Source organism: Montipora foliosa, unplaced genomic scaffold (assembly GCF_036669935.1).
Source record: "Montipora foliosa isolate CH-2021 unplaced genomic scaffold, ASM3666993v2 scaffold_26, whole genome shotgun sequence".
In the NCBI taxonomy this organism is placed as follows: domain Eukaryota; kingdom Metazoa; phylum Cnidaria; class Anthozoa; order Scleractinia; family Acroporidae; genus Montipora; species Montipora foliosa.
Genome location: NW_027179561.1, coordinates 23,995 through 45,805, shown reverse-complemented (window position 1 = coordinate 45,805; position 21,811 = coordinate 23,995). Strand labels below are relative to the sequence as shown.

The following is a 21,811-nucleotide window of genomic DNA, read 5'->3' as shown; positions in this document are numbered from 1 at the left end:
CCATCCCACATAAAGCAGTATAACACTCCTCCGACTGGAGAGGACCATCACACTGTTGAGCCTGGTCGGCGGACAAGGTGGAGGTGAGGGCGTCGAGCAGGGAAAGAGCCACGTCCCCGTCAGTAGGCTCGGCACTAAACAAGTTAGAATAAAAGGAAGCAAAAGCCTGGCATAGGTCCTTTGAACTCGAGACCACTGTGCCATCATCGCATCGAAGTGCTGAAATAAGTCGGTCGGCGGCACGCTTCTTTTCCAGACGGAAGAAAAAGGCCGAGGAGGTTTCACCTTCCTCAACCCATTGGCCCGAGCACGGACTTGGGCTCCCCGAGCTGCCTCGAGGTCTAGGGCAGCAAGGGCAGACAGGGTAGAATGGTACGGCTCAACACAGGAGGTGAAACCGGCATCAACACGGTTCTTAAGATGCCCAGCTAGTCGGCCAAGGAGGTCTCGACACTGCGATGTTTTCTTTCGAGCGCTCAGCGCAATATTTAATTGTGAGGCCTTTGATTTGGCTCTTGCCCTTATCCCACCACTTAGCTAGTGACGGGAAGGACAGCATGGACTGCCTCCAAACGGACCAAAAATTAGTGATATGCTGGATATAGTCCTCATCATTGAGGACAGAAATGTTGAGCTTCCAGAAACTGTCCCAGGAGCAGCAATGTCTGGGACACTACAAGAAAGCACCACACCACAGTGATCCGAAAACGGACAAGGAATAATATCGCAAGTCAAGACTGATGGTAACAGGAGTACGGGGCACCAATGAGATCAATACGGGAGGCCATAAGGCCGTCTGAGCGAGTCCAAGAGAAGGCAGAATCGGAAGGATGCAGGTGCCTCCAAATGTCCAGACAACAGCAGGAGTCAAAAAGACGTTTTAAGGTAGCAGTACTTTCGCGGGAAGTGTCAGAGACATTGGAGCCCCGACGATCGAGGGCGCGGTCGAACACAGTGTTAAAGTCCCCGGCAAGGAAGGTCGGATAGGTGGGATCAACCCAAGACGAGACGTCGTCCAGGAAGTCGTCACGGGCTGGGTTGCGATTGGGGGCGTAGAGACAGCAGATACGAAACGGGTGCCCAGAATGGGTAAAGTGGCAAAAAACAACACGCCCAGCGGTGTCACACCAAGAGCTCGTAAGGGTGACCGTGGGGCGGAATAAAATGATGCAACCACAAGAGTGTGCAGAGCCAACAGAAGCAACTGCATTAAAACCAGATGAACGAAACCAGACTGACATTCACTGTCTGAAGAGCAGTGGGCCCTCTTGTAGGCAGACAATGTCAGGGACCTGAGGAAAGGAACGTAACCAGTGCAGAACACCAGCGCGCTTGGACGAGTCCCTGAGACCATTGGTGTTTAAGGAGAGGATAGAGAGAGCCATAACTGAGAAGAAAGAGAGAGACAGCACAACTAGGAGCGACGGCTCCGAACCGGGGCAGGGGGAGCCAAGGAGGGAAGGCCAGAATGAACAGCCCTCCCAGACTCCCTGCCCTTTCCAGACTTCGAGCGGCCGGGGACCGCAGAACCAGGAAGAGGTTTCTTCGCTTTCTTCTTAGACTTGACCTGATCATCAGAGGAAGCCTCAACATCCGAAAGTCCACGCTTAGTGACTGGTGAATCAGTCAGCTCGACCTCGTTAACCATTACGGGAGACAGAGATAGAACCTGTGGGGTATTTACAGGGGTTACATTGATGCCCGTTAAAGGGTCATCGTCACTAAATATACTTTGACTGTATTCAGTCTCATTAACTAGTTCATTATCATTCGTATCCATTTCTTTTCCATTATTACTATTATCCATTTCCATTTCTTTTCCATTAACTACAGCATTATTTGTCATTTCTTTTCCAGTAACTACATTATTACTATTATCCATTTCCATTTCTTTTCCATTAACTATAGTAGTATTGTCCATTACACCAACTACGTTACTACTAGTGTTAACATTGTATTACTCTGTGGCGCAGCCAAACCATCAGACGCAGCGGCGGGGGAGGCAGCCACCTGCACGCGCGTCGAGGACCCACCATTACCGTTTTAGGGAGGGCCGCACCCTCCTTAACATTTACTGGTGGCAGGAGAGGCCATGGGTGGAGTACCAGGGGGGATAACTCATTGTCCCTGAGGTCGGTGTGGGAACCCCAACTTGAAATACCAGGTTGCGTGGGGGCAGGAGGACGAAGGGTTACCCCCTCGTCCCCAGAGTCCTCATGGTCAGAGCTTGCAGGAGAAGTGGGAAGGTCCTCAGGACCAGAACTGACATCCAGGAGGGGAGGCAGCGACTCCGGGGGAGTGGCACCAACAACAAGTGAAGCGGACGGATGGGCGGGGGTCGCAGGCGAAGATGGTGGGTTCCCCCAGGCATTGGGGGGGTTGGGCAATCCCTGGCCATGTGACCAGGCTCCCGACACCTGCGGCACTTCCCGCGCAAGTCACAGTTTTTGGTGAGGTGTTCCCCACGACAGATATCACATTCGGCCGGCTGACCCACATACCACACCTTACATTTATATCCAGCAATGTCCAGATTACGAGGGATCCGGCCAGAACGAACCATTTTGATGATACGGGCTCCAGTGCAGATTGCAGGGTCACCCGGGTAATGCTGGTGCCTTATCGTCTCCACCTTCCCGTACGAGGAAAAGTAGGGCCGGAGGCGATCATCACTCTCCTCAAAGGGATAGTGATACAACATAACATTTTGAGCTCGAGGCCCAGCATACATGACTTTGCACTTAGCACCAGCTAAAGTGACAAAATCATAACCTTCAACAATATTTTTACATTTTGGGTCAGCGAAAGTAATCTGAACCAGTTTTACGGGAACAAACTGAATACTGTCAATCACAAAGGGGGTGAACTTTCCCTTGATGGCTGTAACAAGTTCCGCCCTGGGAACAGAGGTTGGAACATCGGAAAGGTCGAGGACTACTGTCCTCTTAAAGGCCGCAAGAGGCATGATGAAAAGGGAAAAAGAGAAAAAACAGTCCCCCCGGAAAGCAAAGCTCCCAGGAAGGGAACAGAAAGACTGGCTACCCTGGGTTATGGCAGGACGCCAAGCATAAGTCCCCAGGAGGGTCACCAGTAAAACTCAGGAATCAAAAATCTTACCACAAATCCCAAAAACGCTTGTCCCCACACTCCAATTCCAATACGGAACTTACGCGTACCACAAGGAAAGGCACGAACCTGGCAGATAATAAAAACCCGCGTCAGGTAAGTATGCCTTTTCAACCTCTCCGGAACCGCAAAAACGCAACTTGTCTGCGCATACCATGTGGTAATGGGGGTCACGTGCTCCTCGTCCTGTCGTGTCGTGCTGTCCACTCGCTGCTATGCTACCTAGAAAAGAGAAGAGAAATGTGAAGGTTGGTTGCTTGGTCATTTGTTCTGCTTTCACTTGATTATTTCTTCCCCAGAGGGAAGTGGGCCACGCTCGGAGGTAGTGCTATACCGAGGCAACCCGTGGCCGGGACGAGGCAAGCCTCTTTTCCACGGCCCAGTTCCAAAAATCAGTTTAATATATGAGCTGCTCGATGAGCAGCGTATCAGATATTAAGCTGATAAGAACAGATACTACACTTGATCTTAGCCAAAAGGCCGAGAAGCGATGCCCGTAAATGCTCACAGCGGACAAGGTGCTCCCAGTCTCATGGCCACGAGATATGGTGGTCCGATTACAATCCGTGCCAAGGAAGGAATGCCCAAAGCCAACCTGAAAGCGAGGCGCACACAACGATCGCCCTTGTACAGTGGGCAGCAGGACCAGCATTGCATGGCACTTGCGTTGACGGCAAGAGGACAAATGCACATTGTGCTTGCTCTGACCTCGTTTTTATTTTCCCTTATAACAAAGTTAATTTTCACGGCGAATTACTTGTCTACGACCATACCACAGGGAAAACACCGGTTCTCGTCCGATCACCGAAGTTAAGCCCTGTCGGGCGGGGTTAGTACTTGGATGGGAGACCGCCTGGGAATACCCCGTGTTGTAGGCTTCCCTTTTTCCTTCTGTACACTTGATTATCTCAAAAAATCTCAGTTTCCTTTAATGAAAGAACATTCCAAACCAGGTTTTTTGAACACAACATGCCAACGATATGTCAAAGATGAGACATACAACAAAAACAAAATAGTTCACACGAGAAAGTGGAACTTGTATTCCCAAGGGAGCGCGTGCGCGCGAGATCTTATCAATCCAACGTTTATGACATGAAACGTATCTTTTCGTGTGAGCAAAGAACAGGATACGACAAGTAAAAAATGCATGCACTGTTATGCATTAGATGGAAGTTAACCTAGCCCGGATGATATGCATACAACGAAGGCTACAACACTACAACATTGATCCTGCGAAAACGTGACTTACGTGACGTAGCGCACTTCAAAGTCTTACTGTTCCCTGCTCAACACGGACAGTACGTATTCAAAGGGCCGATAAGACACTATCCTGACCATGAAAGATTTACTTTTTATGATAACAATCCAATTAACTGATAACATAGAGAAACCACAAAGTGTTGGCCACAGAAATGTAACGCCAACTGATCTGGCGGGTCCTCAGTTACTCAATGCAAAACGGGCTCTCCAGAACGCAACATAACACAACGCAAAAGAAATCTATCGCGATGGAGCAGTACAAACACACATCCACTTACGTTTTCGAAACGATGCACGAGGATAAGAGCTCGACCCGCTGGCATTTTCTTGTCTCACTCGTCTATCGATGGAAATCGATGCGGCTGAAATAAACACGTCCTCTCGCTCTCTCTACGGCCAAGAATGAAAGAAATAAAATCACAGTTTTGCAGTGCACCAAGTACGGAACATTCACCTACAATTTCAGCAGTGGAATTCACAAATACAACTCACCTTCCTTAGTCCTTACACCGCCACCGCATCTCCTTCCCTGCCCTGCCTGAAACGTTACCAACAAACCTTCCCATTAGCCAACTTTGCCACCGGGGTTTGGTGCGGGGACTAGCGCGAACGCAGGTCCCCACTACCAGAAATTATACGCTCGAGTTACCCACATTTGGGGTAATCGCAAGGGTCAACCCAATCGAAGTGCAATGAAAGAGCCTCACCTTGAGAGGACTGCCTCCCTGATCACAGTGCCTCCCGCGTCAGGTAAGTATGCCTTTTCAACCTCTCCGGAACCGCAAAACGCAACTTGTCTGCGCATACCATGTGGTAATGGGGGTCACGTGCTCCTCGTCCTGTCGTGTCGTGCTGTCCACTCGCTGCTATGCTACCTAGAAAAGAGAAGAGAATGTGAAGGTTGGTTGCTTGGTCATTTGTTCTGCTTTCACTTGATTATTTCTTCCCCAGAGGGAAGTGGGCCACGCTCGGAGGTAGTGCTATACCGAGGCAACCCGTGGCCGGGACGAGGCAAGCCTCTTTTCCACGGCCCAGTTCCAAAAATCAGTTTAATATATGAGCTGCTCGATGAGCAGCGGTGAATGGCAGACCAAAGGTCACCAGTCGACAGACTCATCCAACGCCTGAGGCATTGGTCACCAGTATTAGGCGACAGAGGCGAAATAAAACTAAGCAAATCAGGTGGTACAGAGGGTGAATTAAGCAGGTGGCCCGAAGCGAAAAACGAGCTTGTTGGAAACATAGAGGCGATGACTCCATCCGCCCCCCACTGGCGGGCAAAATAACGTCGACGTCTCCGGGTTGAAAAACGCTTGAAGAGCAAGGGGAGGTGGAACTTGACACGGGCCTTTGCTCCCTCAATGACGGCGAGGGCCCCAGGTTGACAGAACGAAAGCGGTAGTCATTGCGGGCCAGCCAGATGTGAAACTTACAGGCACACAACAGGTAACTGAAGACTTTGGGCACTGCGTGAAGCTCAGTGGAATTGAAACCAAAAAGTAAATGGCGACGCTCAAGCACAGGACACATAGGCGAGAAATGAAAAAGGAGGGACTGTAGCCAACCAACAACACTTTGAGCAAGGGGACACACAAAGAGCAAATGCGACAGTGACTCGACGACAGGACCACAAAAACAAGCGGAGGAGACAGATAAACCAAAAGAGAGAAGACGCTCAGCAGTGTAAATCACACCATGAGCTACCTTCCAGGAGAAATCAACAACAAAGCGGTCAAAATCAAAGAAGTGGAACTGGCGCCACGTATCATACCAGTAAAGGTCCCCAAAGGAGGGAAAGAACTTAACTACACAGTGCGGTGTGACAGAGGAACAGGATAAAAGAAACTGGTAACCGACTTTGGCAGAGAAAAAAAGCCACGGAGGCGACAACGTGAGGGTCAGAGGATGCGAAAACCAAAGTTCCCCGGGAGGGGGAAAAAGAGCCACCAAGCGACTCCCAGGCCAAAAGCAAAGAGGAGTAAAATGGCGGTAACAGGGACCTGTCGAAGGCAGCGGGACGGGAGAAAACATCAAGAGAGGAGGCAGCAAAACACGATTGAAACCAGTACGACACAAAGGAGGACCAGCTTGACGAGGACAAAGTAGACCGTTTGACCCACTGACCCAGAAGCGACCAAACCTTGAGCTTAATGTCCACCACCGAGAAACCTCCCAGCGATGTGGGCTGAACGACCACAGCACGTGCAACGAGCTCCCGCTTGGTTTTCCAGAAGAATGAGAAAACAAGGGAGTTAAGTTCTTTAAGTACCCAGGGGGGCATGTGGACCAGGGATGCCACATACCAAACCCTGGCGAGGGCCAGGCAATTGATGACCAAAGCCTTGCCATGAAAAGACAAGGAGCGCTGACGCCAGGAGGAGAGGACGCGTTCCACAGCCTCTATCCGAGGCCGCCAATTAGTTCATCAATGTCATGCGGGCCAATGAAGACTCCGAGGATTTTAAGCTTAGAAGATGTCCAGTCGAGAGGGACAGGGGGGTCAGTTCGGCCAGCCCAAGACCCCAGCCACAAGCCGCGAGACTTTGTCAGGTTGAGCTTGGATCCAGAACCAAGCTCATACCTTGTGTAGGTGTCAAAAACAGCCCTAATGGAGGCATCGGAGGACAAGATGAGCGATGTGTCATCCGCGTACTGGGAAATTGGAGAGAGCGGTGAGGGCAGTCCAGGCAGCAAAGGTCCAGTAATGGCGGGATTTGCTCGAATATTGGCGGCCAAGACCTCAGCGACCATAACATACAGCAAAGGTGCGAGGGGGCAGCCTTGACGCACCCCCCGTGTGAGACTGAAAAAGTTTGAGACATGACCGTTAACAATGACAGCACTCTGAACAGCATTATAGAAAAGGCGGATCCAGCGCAGAAAGGAGGTTTGGAAACCCATTCTGCAGAGGGTGGCATGCAGAAAGGACCAATCAACGCGATCAAACGCTTTTTCTTGGTCGAGCGAGAGGATGGCACAAGGAGACCCGGATTGCGTGGCGTAATGGACCATGTCTCGGAGATAAGCGACGTTCTCACCAATATAACGACCGGGGACACCACAGGTTTGATCCTCAGCCACCACGGCATGAATAACCTTCAGGAGACGCCCAGCGATGACGCGGGCAGCGAGCTTGTAGTCCACACTAAGGAGGGAAATTGGCCGCCAGTTACGAGGGTTCAGCCGGTCACCCGTCTTAAAGATGAGAGAAATGATGCCTCGACGCTGAGAGAGGCTGAGAGTGCCAGCCTCATAACATGAGTTCAGGACGAGCACGAGGTCCTGTCCGAGCACCGGCCAGAATTTGACATAAAACTCCATAGGGAGGCCATCCAAGCCCGGGGTCTTGCCTCGAGCCATCCCACATAAAGCAGTATAACACTCCTCCGACTGGAGAGGACCATCACACTGTTGAGCCTGGTCGGCGGACAAGGTGGAGGTGAGGGCGTCGAGCAGGGAAAGAGCCACGTCCCCGTCAGTAGGCTCGGCACTAAACAAGTTAGAATAAAAGGAAGCAAAAGCCTGGCATAGGTCCTTTGAACTCGAGACCACTGTGCCATCATCGCATCGAAGTGCTGAAATAAGTCGGTCGGCGGCACGCTTCTTTTCCAGACGGAAGAAAAAGGCCGAGGAGGTTTCACCTTCCTCAACCCATTGGCCCGAGCACGGACTTGGGCTCCCCGAGCTGCCTCGAGGTCTAGGGCAGCAAGGGCAGACAGGGTAGAATGGTACGGCTCAACACAGGAGGTGAAACCGGCATCAACACGGTTCTTAAGATGCCCAGCTAGTCGGCCAAGGAGGTCTCGACACTGCGATGTTTTCTTTCGAGCGCTCAGCGCAATATTTAATTGTGAGGCCTTTGATTTGGCTCTTGCCCTTATCCCACCACTTAGCTAGTGACGGGAAGGACAGCATGGACTGCCTCCAAACGGACCAAAAATTAGTGATATGCTGGATATAGTCCTCATCATTGAGGACAGAAATGTTGAGCTTCCAGAAACTGTCCCAGGAGCAGCAATGTCTGGGACACTACAAGAAAGCACCACACCACAGTGATCCGAAAACGGACAAGGAATAATATCGCAAGTCAAGACTGATGGTAACAGGAGTACGGGGCACCAATGAGATCAATACGGGAGGCCATAAGGCCGTCTGAGCGAGTCCAAGAGAAGGCAGAATCGGAAGGATGCAGGTGCCTCCAAATGTCCAGACAACAGCAGGAGTCAAAAAGACGTTTTAAGGTAGCAGTACTTTCGCGGGAAGTGTCAGAGACATTGGAGCCCCGACGATCGAGGGCGCGGTCGAACACAGTGTTAAAGTCCCCGGCAAGGAAGGTCGGATAGGTGGGATCAACCCAAGACGAGACGTCGTCCAGGAAGTCGTCACGGGCTGGGTTGCGATTGGGGGCGTAGAGACAGCAGATACGAAACGGGTGCCCAGAATGGGTAAAGTGGCAAAAAACAACACGCCCAGCGGTGTCACACCAAGAGCTCGTAAGGGTGACCGTGGGGCGGAATAAAATGATGCAACCACAAGAGTGTGCAGAGCCAACAGAAGCAACTGCATTAAAACCAGATGAACGAAACCAGACTGACATTCACTGTCTGAAGAGCAGTGGGCCCTCTTGTAGGCAGACAATGTCAGGGACCTGAGGAAAGGAACGTAACCAGTGCAGAACACCAGCGCGCTTGGACGAGTCCCTGAGACCATTGGTGTTTAAGGAGAGGATAGAGAGAGCCATAACTGAGAAGAAAGAGAGAGACAGCACAACTAGGAGCGACGGCTCCGAACCGGGGCAGGGGGAGCCAAGGAGGGAAGGCCAGAATGAACAGCCCTCCCAGACTCCCTGCCCTTTCCAGACTTCGAGCGGCCGGGGACCGCAGAACCAGGAAGAGGTTTCTTCGCTTTCTTCTTAGACTTGACCTGATCATCAGAGGAAGCCTCAACATCCGAAAGTCCACGCTTAGTGACTGGTGAATCAGTCAGCTCGACCTCGTTAACCATTACGGGAGACAGAGATAGAACCTGTGGGGTATTTACAGGGGTTACATTGATGCCCGTTAAAGGGTCATCGTCACTAAATATACTTTGACTGTATTCAGTCTCATTAACTAGTTCATTATCATTCGTATCCATTTCTTTTCCATTATTACTATTATCCATTTCCATTTCTTTTCCATTAACTACAGCATTATTTGTCATTTCTTTTCCAGTAACTACATTATTACTATTATCCATTTCCATTTCTTTTCCATTAACTATAGTAGTATTGTCCATTACACCAACTACGTTACTACTAGTGTTAACATTGTATTACTCTGTGGCGCAGCCAAACCATCAGACGCAGCGGCGGGGGAGGCAGCCACCTGCACGCGCGTCGAGGACCCACCATTACCGTTTTAGGGAGGGCCGCACCCTCCTTAACATTTACTGGTGGCAGGAGAGGCCATGGGTGGAGTACCAGGGGGGATAACTCATTGTCCCTGAGGTCGGTGTGGGAACCCCAACTTGAAATACCAGGTTGCGTGGGGGCAGGAGGACGAAGGGTTACCCCCTCGTCCCCAGAGTCCTCATGGTCAGAGCTTGCAGGAGAAGTGGGAAGGTCCTCAGGACCAGAACTGACATCCAGGAGGGGAGGCAGCGACTCCGGGGGAGTGGCACCAACAACAAGTGAAGCGGACGGATGGGCGGGGGTCGCAGGCGAAGATGGTGGGTTCCCCCAGGCATTGGGGGGGTTGGGCAATCCCTGGCCATGTGACCAGGCTCCCGACACCTGCGGCACTTCCCGCGCAAGTCACAGTTTTTGGTGAGGTGTTCCCCACGACAGATATCACATTCGGCCGGCTGACCCACATACCACACCTTACATTTATATCCAGCAATGTCCAGATTACGAGGGATCCGGCCAGAACGAACCATTTTGATGATACGGGCTCCAGTGCAGATTGCAGGGTCACCCGGGTAATGCTGGTGCCTTATCGTCTCCACCTTCCCGTACGAGGAAAAGTAGGGCCGGAGGCGATCATCACTCTCCTCAAAGGGATAGTGATACAACATAACATTTTGAGCTCGAGGCCCAGCATACATGACTTTGCACTTAGCACCAGCTAAAGTGACAAAATCATAACCTTCAACAATATTTTTACATTTTGGGTCAGCGAAAGTAATCTGAACCAGTTTTACGGGAACAAACTGAATACTGTCAATCACAAAGGGGGTGAACTTTCCCTTGATGGCTGTAACAAGTTCCGCCCTGGGAACAGAGGTTGGAACATCGGAAAGGTCGAGGACTACTGTCCTCTTAAAGGCCGCAAGAGGCATGATGAAAAGGGAAAAAGAGAAAAAACAGTCCCCCCGGAAAGCAAAGCTCCCAGGAAGGGAACAGAAAGACTGGCTACCCTGGGTTATGGCAGGACGCCAAGCATAAGTCCCCAGGAGGGTCACCAGTAAAACTCAGGAATCAAAAATCTTACCACAAATCCCAAAAACGCTTGTCCCCACACTCCAATTCCAATACGGAACTTACGCGTACCACAAGGAAAGGCACGAACCTGGCAGATAATAAAAACCCGCGTCAGGTAAGTATGCCTTTTCAACCTCTCCGGAACCGCAAAAACGCAACTTGTCTGCGCATACCATGTGGTAATGGGGGTCACGTGCTCCTCGTCCTGTCGTGTCGTGCTGTCCACTCGCTGCTATGCTACCTAGAAAAGAGAAGAGAAATGTGAAGGTTGGTTGCTTGGTCATTTGTTCTGCTTTCACTTGATTATTTCTTCCCCAGAGGGAAGTGGGCCACGCTCGGAGGTAGTGCTATACCGAGGCAACCCGTGGCCGGGACGAGGCAAGCCTCTTTTCCACGGCCCAGTTCCAAAAATCAGTTTAATATATGAGCTGCTCGATGAGCAGCGTATCAGATATTAAGCTGATAAGAACAGATACTACACTTGATCTTAGCCAAAAGGCCGAGAAGCGATGCCCGTAAATGCTCACAGCGGACAAGGTGCTCCCAGTCTCATGGCCACGAGATATGGTGGTCCGATTACAATCCGTGCCAAGGAAGGAATGCCCAAAGCCAACCTGAAAGCGAGGCGCACACAACGATCGCCCTTGTACAGTGGGCAGCAGGACCAGCATTGCATGGCACTTGCGTTGACGGCAAGAGGACAAATGCACATTGTGCTTGCTCTGACCTCGTTTTTATTTTCCCTTATAACAAAGTTAATTTTCACGGCGAATTACTTGTCTACGACCATACCACAGGGAAAACACCGGTTCTCGTCCGATCACCGAAGTTAAGCCCTGTCGGGCGGGGTTAGTACTTGGATGGGAGACCGCCTGGGAATACCCCGTGTTGTAGGCTTCCCTTTTTCCTTCTGTACACTTGATTATCTCAAAAAATCTCAGTTTCCTTTAATGAAAGAACATTCCAAACCAGGTTTTTTGAACACAACATGCCAACGATATGTCAAAGATGAGACATACAACAAAAACAAAATAGTTCACACGAGAAAGTGGAACTTGTATTCCCAAGGGAGCGCGTGCGCGCGAGATCTTATCAATCCAACGTTTATGACATGAAACGTATCTTTTCGTGTGAGCAAAGAACAGGATACGACAAGTAAAAAATGCATGCACTGTTATGCATTAGATGGAAGTTAACCTAGCCCGGATGATATGCATACAACGAAGGCTACAACACTACAACATTGATCCTGCGAAAACGTGACTTACGTGACGTAGCGCACTTCAAAGTCTTACTGTTCCCTGCTCAACACGGACAGTACGTATTCAAAGGGCCGATAAGACACTATCCTGACCATGAAAGATTTACTTTTTATGATAACAATCCAATTAACTGATAACATAGAGAAACCACAAAGTGTTGGCCACAGAAATGTAACGCCAACTGATCTGGCGGGTCCTCAGTTACTCAATGCAAAACGGGCTCTCCAGAACGCAACATAACACAACGCAAAAGAAATCTATCGCGATGGAGCAGTACAAACACACATCCACTTACGTTTTCGAAACGATGCACGAGGATAAGAGCTCGACCCGCTGGCATTTTCTTGTCTCACTCGTCTATCGATGGAAATCGATGCGGCTGAAATAAACACGTCCTCTCGCTCTCTCTACGGCCAAGAATGAAAGAAATAAAATCACAGTTTTGCAGTGCACCAAGTACGGAACATTCACCTACAATTTCAGCAGTGGAATTCACAAATACAACTCACCTTCCTTAGTCCTTACACCGCCACCGCATCTCCTTCCCTGCCCTGCCTGAAACGTTACCAACAAACCTTCCCATTAGCCAACTTTGCCACCGGGGTTTGGTGCGGGGACTAGCGCGAACGCAGGTCCCCACTACCAGAAATTATACGCTCGAGTTACCCACATTTGGGGTAATCGCAAGGGTCAACCCAATCGAAGTGCAATGAAAGAGCCTCACCTTGAGAGGACTGCCTCCCTGATCACAGTGCCTCCCGCGTCAGGTAAGTATGCCTTTTCAACCTCTCCGGAACCGCAAAACGCAACTTGTCTGCGCATACCATGTGGTAATGGGGGTCACGTGCTCCTCGTCCTGTCGTGTCGTGCTGTCCACTCGCTGCTATGCTACCTAGAAAAGAGAAGAGAATGTGAAGGTTGGTTGCTTGGTCATTTGTTCTGCTTTCACTTGATTATTTCTTCCCCAGAGGGAAGTGGGCCACGCTCGGAGGTAGTGCTATACCGAGGCAACCCGTGGCCGGGACGAGGCAAGCCTCTTTTCCACGGCCCAGTTCCAAAAATCAGTTTAATATATGAGCTGCTCGATGAGCAGCGGTGAATGGCAGACCAAAGGTCACCAGTCGACAGACTCATCCAACGCCTGAGGCATTGGTCACCAGTATTAGGCGACAGAGGCGAAATAAAACTAAGCAAATCAGGTGGTACAGAGGGTGAATTAAGCAGGTGGCCCGAAGCGAAAAACGAGCTTGTTGGAAACATAGAGGCGATGACTCCATCCGCCCCCCACTGGCGGGCAAAATAACGTCGACGTCTCCGGGTTGAAAAACGCTTGAAGAGCAAGGGGAGGTGGAACTTGACACGGGCCTTTGCTCCCTCAATGACGGCGAGGGCCCCAGGTTGACAGAACGAAAGCGGTAGTCATTGCGGGCCAGCCAGATGTGAAACTTACAGGCACACAACAGGTAACTGAAGACTTTGGGCACTGCGTGAAGCTCAGTGGAATTGAAACCAAAAAGTAAATGGCGACGCTCAAGCACAGGACACATAGGCGAGAAATGAAAAAGGAGGGACTGTAGCCAACCAACAACACTTTGAGCAAGGGGACACACAAAGAGCAAATGCGACAGTGACTCGACGACAGGACCACAAAAACAAGCGGAGGAGACAGATAAACCAAAAGAGAGAAGACGCTCAGCAGTGTAAATCACACCATGAGCTACCTTCCAGGAGAAATCAACAACAAAGCGGTCAAAATCAAAGAAGTGGAACTGGCGCCACGTATCATACCAGTAAAGGTCCCCAAAGGAGGGAAAGAACTTAACTACACAGTGCGGTGTGACAGAGGAACAGGATAAAAGAAACTGGTAACCGACTTTGGCAGAGAAAAAAAGCCACGGAGGCGACAACGTGAGGGTCAGAGGATGCGAAAACCAAAGTTCCCCGGGAGGGGGAAAAAGAGCCACCAAGCGACTCCCAGGCCAAAAGCAAAGAGGAGTAAAATGGCGGTAACAGGGACCTGTCGAAGGCAGCGGGACGGGAGAAAACATCAAGAGAGGAGGCAGCAAAACACGATTGAAACCAGTACGACACAAAGGAGGACCAGCTTGACGAGGACAAAGTAGACCGTTTGACCCACTGACCCAGAAGCGACCAAACCTTGAGCTTAATGTCCACCACCGAGAAACCTCCCAGCGATGTGGGCTGAACGACCACAGCACGTGCAACGAGCTCCCGCTTGGTTTTCCAGAAGAATGAGAAAACAAGGGAGTTAAGTTCTTTAAGTACCCAGGGGGGCATGTGGACCAGGGATGCCACATACCAAACCCTGGCGAGGGCCAGGCAATTGATGACCAAAGCCTTGCCATGAAAAGACAAGGAGCGCTGACGCCAGGAGGAGAGGACGCGTTCCACAGCCTCTATCCGAGGCCGCCAATTAGTTCATCAATGTCATGCGGGCCAATGAAGACTCCGAGGATTTTAAGCTTAGAAGATGTCCAGTCGAGAGGGACAGGGGGGTCAGTTCGGCCAGCCCAAGACCCCAGCCACAAGCCGCGAGACTTTGTCAGGTTGAGCTTGGATCCAGAACCAAGCTCATACCTTGTGTAGGTGTCAAAAACAGCCCTAATGGAGGCATCGGAGGACAAGATGAGCGATGTGTCATCCGCGTACTGGGAAATTGGAGAGAGCGGTGAGGGCAGTCCAGGCAGCAAAGGTCCAGTAATGGCGGGATTTGCTCGAATATTGGCGGCCAAGACCTCAGCGACCATAACATACAGCAAAGGTGCGAGGGGGCAGCCTTGACGCACCCCCCGTGTGAGACTGAAAAAGTTTGAGACATGACCGTTAACAATGACAGCACTCTGAACAGCATTATAGAAAAGGCGGATCCAGCGCAGAAAGGAGGTTTGGAAACCCATTCTGCAGAGGGTGGCATGCAGAAAGGACCAATCAACGCGATCAAACGCTTTTTCTTGGTCGAGCGAGAGGATGGCACAAGGAGACCCGGATTGCGTGGCGTAATGGACCATGTCTCGGAGATAAGCGACGTTCTCACCAATATAACGACCGGGGACACCACAGGTTTGATCCTCAGCCACCACGGCATGAATAACCTTCAGGAGACGCCCAGCGATGACGCGGGCAGCGAGCTTGTAGTCCACACTAAGGAGGGAAATTGGCCGCCAGTTACGAGGGTTCAGCCGGTCACCCGTCTTAAAGATGAGAGAAATGATGCCTCGACGCTGAGAGAGGCTGAGAGTGCCAGCCTCATAACATGAGTTCAGGACGAGCACGAGGTCCTGTCCGAGCACCGGCCAGAATTTGACATAAAACTCCATAGGGAGGCCATCCAAGCCCGGGGTCTTGCCTCGAGCCATCCCACATAAAGCAGTATAACACTCCTCCGACTGGAGAGGACCATCACACTGTTGAGCCTGGTCGGCGGACAAGGTGGAGGTGAGGGCGTCGAGCAGGGAAAGAGCCACGTCCCCGTCAGTAGGCTCGGCACTAAACAAGTTAGAATAAAAGGAAGCAAAAGCCTGGCATAGGTCCTTTGAACTCGAGACCACTGTGCCATCATCGCATCGAAGTGCTGAAATAAGTCGGTCGGCGGCACGCTTCTTTTCCAGACGGAAGAAAAAGGCCGAGGAGGTTTCACCTTCCTCAACCCATTGGCCCGAGCACGGACTTGGGCTCCCCGAGCTGCCTCGAGGTCTAGGGCAGCAAGGGCAGACAGGGTAGAATGGTACGGCTCAACACAGGAGGTGAAACCGGCATCAACACGGTTCTTAAGATGCCCAGCTAGTCGGCCAAGGAGGTCTCGACACTGCGATGTTTTCTTTCGAGCGCTCAGCGCAATATTTAATTGTGAGGCCTTTGATTTGGCTCTTGCCCTTATCCCACCACTTAGCTAGTGACGGGAAGGACAGCATGGACTGCCTCCAAACGGACCAAAAATTAGTGATATGCTGGATATAGTCCTCATCATTGAGGACAGAAATGTTGAGCTTCCAGAAACTGTCCCAGGAGCAGCAATGTCTGGGACACTACAAGAAAGCACCACACCACAGTGATCCGAAAACGGACAAGGAATAATATCGCAAGTCAAGACTGATGGTAACAGGAGTACGGGGCACCAATGAGATCAATACGGGAGGCCATAAGGCCGTCTGAGCGAGTCCAAGAGAAGGCAGAATCGGAAGGATGCAGGTGCCTCCAAATGTCCAGACAACAGCAGGAGTCAAAAAGACGTTTTAAGGTAGCAGTACTTTCGCGGGAAGTGTCAGAGACATTGGAGCCCCGACGATCGAGGGCGCGGTCGAACACAGTGTTAAAGTCCCCGGCAAGGAAGGTCGGATAGGTGGGATCAACCCAAGACGAGACGTCGTCCAGGAAGTCGTCACGGGCTGGGTTGCGATTGGGGGCGTAGAGACAGCAGATACGAAACGGGTGCCCAGAATGGGTAAAGTGGCAAAAAACAACACGCCCAGCGGTGTCACACCAAGAGCTCGTAAGGGTGACCGTGGGGCGGAATAAAATGATGCAACCACAAGAGTGTGCAGAGCCAACAGAAGCAACTGCATTAAAACCAGATGAACGAAACCAGACTGACATTCACTGTCTGAAGAGCAGTGGGCCCTCTTGTAGGCAGACAATGTCAGGGACCTGAGGAAAGGAACGTAACCAGTGCAGAACACCAGCGCGCTTGGACGAGTCCCTGAGACCATTGGTGTTTAAGGAGAGGATAGAGAGAGCCATAACTGAGAAGAAAGAGAGAGACAGCACAACTAGGAGCGACGGCTCCGAACCGGGGCAGGGGGAGCCAAGGAGGGAAGGCCAGAATGAACAGCCCTCCCAGACTCCCTGCCCTTTCCAGACTTCGAGCGGCCGGGGACCGCAGAACCAGGAAGAGGTTTCTTCGCTTTCTTCTTAGACTTGACCTGATCATCAGAGGAAGCCTCAACATCCGAAAGTCCACGCTTAGTGACTGGTGAATCAGTCAGCTCGACCTCGTTAACCATTACGGGAGACAGAGATAGAACCTGTGGGGTATTTACAGGGGTTACATTGATGCCCGTTAAAGGGTCATCGTCACTAAATATACTTTGACTGTATTCAGTCTCATTAACTAGTTCATTATCATTCGTATCCATTTCTTTTCCATTATTACTATTATCCATTTCCATTTCTTTTCCATTAACTACAGCATTATTTGTCATTTCTTTTCCAGTAACTACATTATTACTATTATCCATTTCCATTTCTTTTCCATTAACTATAGTAGTATTGTCCATTACACCAACTACGTTACTACTAGTGTTAACATTGTATTACTCTGTGGCGCAGCCAAACCATCAGACGCAGCGGCGGGGGAGGCAGCCACCTGCACGCGCGTCGAGGACCCACCATTACCGTTTTAGGGAGGGCCGCACCCTCCTTAACATTTACTGGTGGCAGGAGAGGCCATGGGTGGAGTACCAGGGGGGATAACTCATTGTCCCTGAGGTCGGTGTGGGAACCCCAACTTGAAATACCAGGTTGCGTGGGGGCAGGAGGACGAAGGGTTACCCCCTCGTCCCCAGAGTCCTCATGGTCAGAGCTTGCAGGAGAAGTGGGAAGGTCCTCAGGACCAGAACTGACATCCAGGAGGGGAGGCAGCGACTCCGGGGGAGTGGCACCAACAACAAGTGAAGCGGACGGATGGGCGGGGGTCGCAGGCGAAGATGGTGGGTTCCCCCAGGCATTGGGGGGGTTGGGCAATCCCTGGCCATGTGACCAGGCTCCCGACACCTGCGGCACTTCCCGCGCAAGTCACAGTTTTTGGTGAGGTGTTCCCCACGACAGATATCACATTCGGCCGGCTGACCCACATACCACACCTTACATTTATATCCAGCAATGTCCAGATTACGAGGGATCCGGCCAGAACGAACCATTTTGATGATACGGGCTCCAGTGCAGATTGCAGGGTCACCCGGGTAATGCTGGTGCCTTATCGTCTCCACCTTCCCGTACGAGGAAAAGTAGGGCCGGAGGCGATCATCACTCTCCTCAAAGGGATAGTGATACAACATAACATTTTGAGCTCGAGGCCCAGCATACATGACTTTGCACTTAGCACCAGCTAAAGTGACAAAATCATAACCTTCAACAATATTTTTACATTTTGGGTCAGCGAAAGTAATCTGAACCAGTTTTACGGGAACAAACTGAATACTGTCAATCACAAAGGGGGTGAACTTTCCCTTGATGGCTGTAACAAGTTCCGCCCTGGGAACAGAGGTTGGAACATCGGAAAGGTCGAGGACTACTGTCCTCTTAAAGGCCGCAAGAGGCATGATGAAAAGGGAAAAAGAGAAAAAACAGTCCCCCCGGAAAGCAAAGCTCCCAGGAAGGGAACAGAAAGACTGGCTACCCTGGGTTATGGCAGGACGCCAAGCATAAGTCCCCAGGAGGGTCACCAGTAAAACTCAGGAATCAAAAATCTTACCACAAATCCCAAAAACGCTTGTCCCCACACTCCAATTCCAATACGGAACTTACGCGTACCACAAGGAAAGGCACGAACCTGGCAGATAATAAAAACCCGCGTCAGGTAAGTATGCCTTTTCAACCTCTCCGGAACCGCAAAAACGCAACTTGTCTGCGCATACCATGTGGTAATGGGGGTCACGTGCTCCTCGTCCTGTCGTGTCGTGCTGTCCACTCGCTGCTATGCTACCTAGAAAAGAGAAGAGAAATGTGAAGGTTGGTTGCTTGGTCATTTGTTCTGCTTTCACTTGATTATTTCTTCCCCAGAGGGAAGTGGGCCACGCTCGGAGGTAGTGCTATACCGAGGCAACCCGTGGCCGGGACGAGGCAAGCCTCTTTTCCACGGCCCAGTTCCAAAAATCAGTTTAATATATGAGCTGCTCGATGAGCAGCGTATCAGATATTAAGCTGATAAGAACAGATACTACACTTGATCTTAGCCAAAAGGCCGAGAAGCGATGCCCGTAAATGCTCACAGCGGACAAGGTGCTCCCAGTCTCATGGCCACGAGATATGGTGGTCCGATTACAATCCGTGCCAAGGAAGGAATGCCCAAAGCCAACCTGAAAGCGAGGCGCACACAACGATCGCCCTTGTACAGTGGGCAGCAGGACCAGCATTGCATGGCACTTGCGTTGACGGCAAGAGGACAAATGCACATTGTGCTTGCTCTGACCTCGTTTTTATTTTCCCTTATAACAAAGTTAATTTTCACGGCGAATTACTTGTCTACGACCATACCACAGGGAAAACACCGGTTCTCGTCCGATCACCGAAGTTAAGCCCTGTCGGGCGGGGTTAGTACTTGGATGGGAGACCGCCTGGGAATACCCCGTGTTGTAGGCTTCCCTTTTTCCTTCTGTACACTTGATTATCTCAAAAAATCTCAGTTTCCTTTAATGAAAGAACATTCCAAACCAGGTTTTTTGAACACAACATGCCAACGATATGTCAAAGATGAGACATACAACAAAAACAAAATAGTTCACACGAGAAAGTGGAACTTGTATTCCCAAGGGAGCGCGTGCGCGCGAGATCTTATCAATCCAACGTTTATGACATGAAACGTATCTTTTCGTGTGAGCAAAGAACAGGATACGACAAGTAAAAAATGCATGCACTGTTATGCATTAGATGGAAGTTAACCTAGCCCGGATGATATGCATACAACGAAGGCTACAACACTACAACATTGATCCTGCGAAAACGTGACTTACGTGACGTAGCGCACTTCAAAGTCTTACTGTTCCCTGCTCAACACGGACAGTACGTATTCAAAGGGCCGATAAGACACTATCCTGACCATGAAAGATTTACTTTTTATGATAACAATCCAATTAACTGATAACATAGAGAAACCACAAAGTGTTGGCCACAGAAATGTAACGCCAACTGATCTGGCGGGTCCTCAGTTACTCAATGCAAAACGGGCTCTCCAGAACGCAACATAACACAACGCAAAAGAAATCTATCGCGATGGAGCAGTACAAACACACATCCACTTACGTTTTCGAAACGATGCACGAGGATAAGAGCTCGACCCGCTGGCATTTTCTTGTCTCACTCGTCTATCGATGGAAATCGATGCGGCTGAAATAAACACGTCCTCTCGCTCTCTCTACGGCCAAGAATGAAAGAAATAAAATCACAGTTTTGCAGTGCACCAAGTACGGAACATTCACCTACAATTTCAGCAGTGGAATTCACAAATACAACTCACCTTCCTTAGTCCTTACACCGCCACCGCATCTCCTTCCCTGCCCTGCCTGAAACGTTACCAACAAACCTTCCCATTAGCCAACTTTGCCTACGGGGTTTGGTGCGGGGACTAGCGCGAACGCAGGTCCCCACTACCAGAAATTATACGCTCGAGTTACCCACATTTGGGGTAATCGCAAGGGTCAACCCAATCGAAGTGCAATGAAAGAGCCTCACCTTGAGAGGACTGCCTCCCTGATCACAGTGCCTCCCGCGTCAGGTAAGTATGCCTTTTCAACCTCTCCGGAACCGCAAAACGCAACTTGTCTGCGCATACCATGTGGTAATGGGGGTCACGTGCTCCTCGTCCTGTCGTGTCGTGCTGTCCACTCGCTGCTATGCTACCTAGAAAAGAGAAGAGAATGTGAAGGTTGGTTGCTTGGTCATTTGTTCTGCTTTCACTTGATTATTTCTTCCCCAGAGGGAAGTGGGCCACGCTCGGAGGTAGTGCTATACCGAGGCAACCCGTGGCCGGGACGAGGCAAGCCTCTTTTCCACGGCCCAGTTCCAAAAATCAGTTTAATATATGAGCTGCTCGATGAGCAGCGGTGAATGGCAGACCAAAGGTCACCAGTCGACAGACTCATCCAACGCCTGAGGCATTGGTCACCAGTATTAGGCGACAGAGGCGAAATAAAACTAAGCAAATCAGGTGGTACAGAGGGTGAATTAAGCAGGTGGCCCGAAGCGAAAAACGAGCTTGTTGGAAACATAGAGGCGATGACTCCATCCGCCCCCCACTGGCGGGCAAAATAACGTCGACGTCTCCGGGTTGAAAAACGCTTGAAGAGCAAGGGGAGGTGGAACTTGACACGGGCCTTTGCTCCCTCAATGACGGCGAGGGCCCCAGGTTGACAGAACGAAAGCGGTAGTCATTGCGGGCCAGCCAGATGTGAAACTTACAGGCACACAACAGGTAACTGAAGACTTTGGGCACTGCGTGAAGCTCAGTGGAATTGAAACCAAAAAGTAAATGGCGACGCTCAAGCACAGGACACATAGGCGAGAAATGAAAAAGGAGGGACTGTAGCCAACCAACAACACTTTGAGCAAGGGGACACACAAAGAGCAAATGCGACAGTGACTCGACGACAGGACCACAAAAACAAGCGGAGGAGACAGATAAACCAAAAGAGAGAAGACGCTCAGCAGTGTAAATCACACCATGAGCTACCTTCCAGGAGAAATCAACAACAAAGCGGTCAAAATCAAAGAAGTGGAACTGGCGCCACGTATCATACCAGTAAAGGTCCCCAAAGGAGGGAAAGAACTTAACTACACAGTGCGGTGTGACAGAGGAACAGGATAAAAGAAACTGGTAACCGACTTTGGCAGAGAAAAAAAGCCACGGAGGCGACAACGTGAGGGTCAGAGGATGCGAAAACCAAAGTTCCCCGGGAGGGGGAAAAAG

The 21,811-nt window shown here is 50.6% G+C and overlaps 12 non-coding genes across 12 annotated transcripts; 3 read left to right on the top strand and 9 right to left on the bottom strand.

Moving 5' to 3' along the window:
• Positions 1 to 3,426: 3,426 nt before the first annotated feature.
• On the bottom strand, positions 3,427 to 3,618 carry LOC137986653 (U2 spliceosomal RNA). The gene has a single exon (XR_011119938.1). It is a non-coding gene; the product is annotated as a U2 spliceosomal RNA (small nuclear RNA).
• A 267-nt stretch (positions 3,619 to 3,885) lies between these two features.
• Positions 3,886 to 4,004, top strand: LOC137986634 (5S ribosomal RNA). The gene has a single exon (XR_011119920.1). It is a non-coding gene; the product is annotated as a 5S ribosomal RNA (ribosomal RNA).
• A 976-nt stretch (positions 4,005 to 4,980) lies between these two features.
• Positions 4,981 to 5,144, bottom strand: LOC137986645 (U1 spliceosomal RNA). Its single transcript, XR_011119930.1, has one exon. It is a non-coding gene; the product is annotated as a U1 spliceosomal RNA (small nuclear RNA).
• Positions 5,145 to 5,338: 194 nt separating this feature from the next.
• LOC137986663 (U2 spliceosomal RNA) lies at positions 5,339 to 5,529 on the bottom strand. The gene has a single exon (XR_011119947.1). It is a non-coding gene; the product is annotated as a U2 spliceosomal RNA (small nuclear RNA).
• Positions 5,530 to 11,168: 5,639 nt separating this feature from the next.
• On the bottom strand, positions 11,169 to 11,360 carry LOC137986652 (U2 spliceosomal RNA). Its single transcript, XR_011119937.1, has one exon. It is a non-coding gene; the product is annotated as a U2 spliceosomal RNA (small nuclear RNA).
• Positions 11,361 to 11,627: 267 nt separating this feature from the next.
• On the top strand, positions 11,628 to 11,746 carry LOC137986633 (5S ribosomal RNA). Its single transcript, XR_011119919.1, has one exon. It is a non-coding gene; the product is annotated as a 5S ribosomal RNA (ribosomal RNA).
• A 976-nt stretch (positions 11,747 to 12,722) lies between these two features.
• Positions 12,723 to 12,886, bottom strand: LOC137986643 (U1 spliceosomal RNA). The gene has a single exon (XR_011119928.1). It is a non-coding gene; the product is annotated as a U1 spliceosomal RNA (small nuclear RNA).
• A 194-nt stretch (positions 12,887 to 13,080) lies between these two features.
• LOC137986662 (U2 spliceosomal RNA) lies at positions 13,081 to 13,271 on the bottom strand. Its single transcript, XR_011119946.1, has one exon. It is a non-coding gene; the product is annotated as a U2 spliceosomal RNA (small nuclear RNA).
• A 5,639-nt stretch (positions 13,272 to 18,910) lies between these two features.
• Positions 18,911 to 19,102, bottom strand: LOC137986651 (U2 spliceosomal RNA). The gene has a single exon (XR_011119936.1). It is a non-coding gene; the product is annotated as a U2 spliceosomal RNA (small nuclear RNA).
• A 267-nt stretch (positions 19,103 to 19,369) lies between these two features.
• LOC137986667 (5S ribosomal RNA) lies at positions 19,370 to 19,488 on the top strand. Its single transcript, XR_011119951.1, has one exon. It is a non-coding gene; the product is annotated as a 5S ribosomal RNA (ribosomal RNA).
• Positions 19,489 to 20,464: 976 nt separating this feature from the next.
• Positions 20,465 to 20,628, bottom strand: LOC137986642 (U1 spliceosomal RNA). Its single transcript, XR_011119927.1, has one exon. It is a non-coding gene; the product is annotated as a U1 spliceosomal RNA (small nuclear RNA).
• Positions 20,629 to 20,822: 194 nt separating this feature from the next.
• Positions 20,823 to 21,013, bottom strand: LOC137986661 (U2 spliceosomal RNA). The gene has a single exon (XR_011119945.1). It is a non-coding gene; the product is annotated as a U2 spliceosomal RNA (small nuclear RNA).
• Between the last annotated feature and the right edge of the window lie 798 nt (positions 21,014 to 21,811).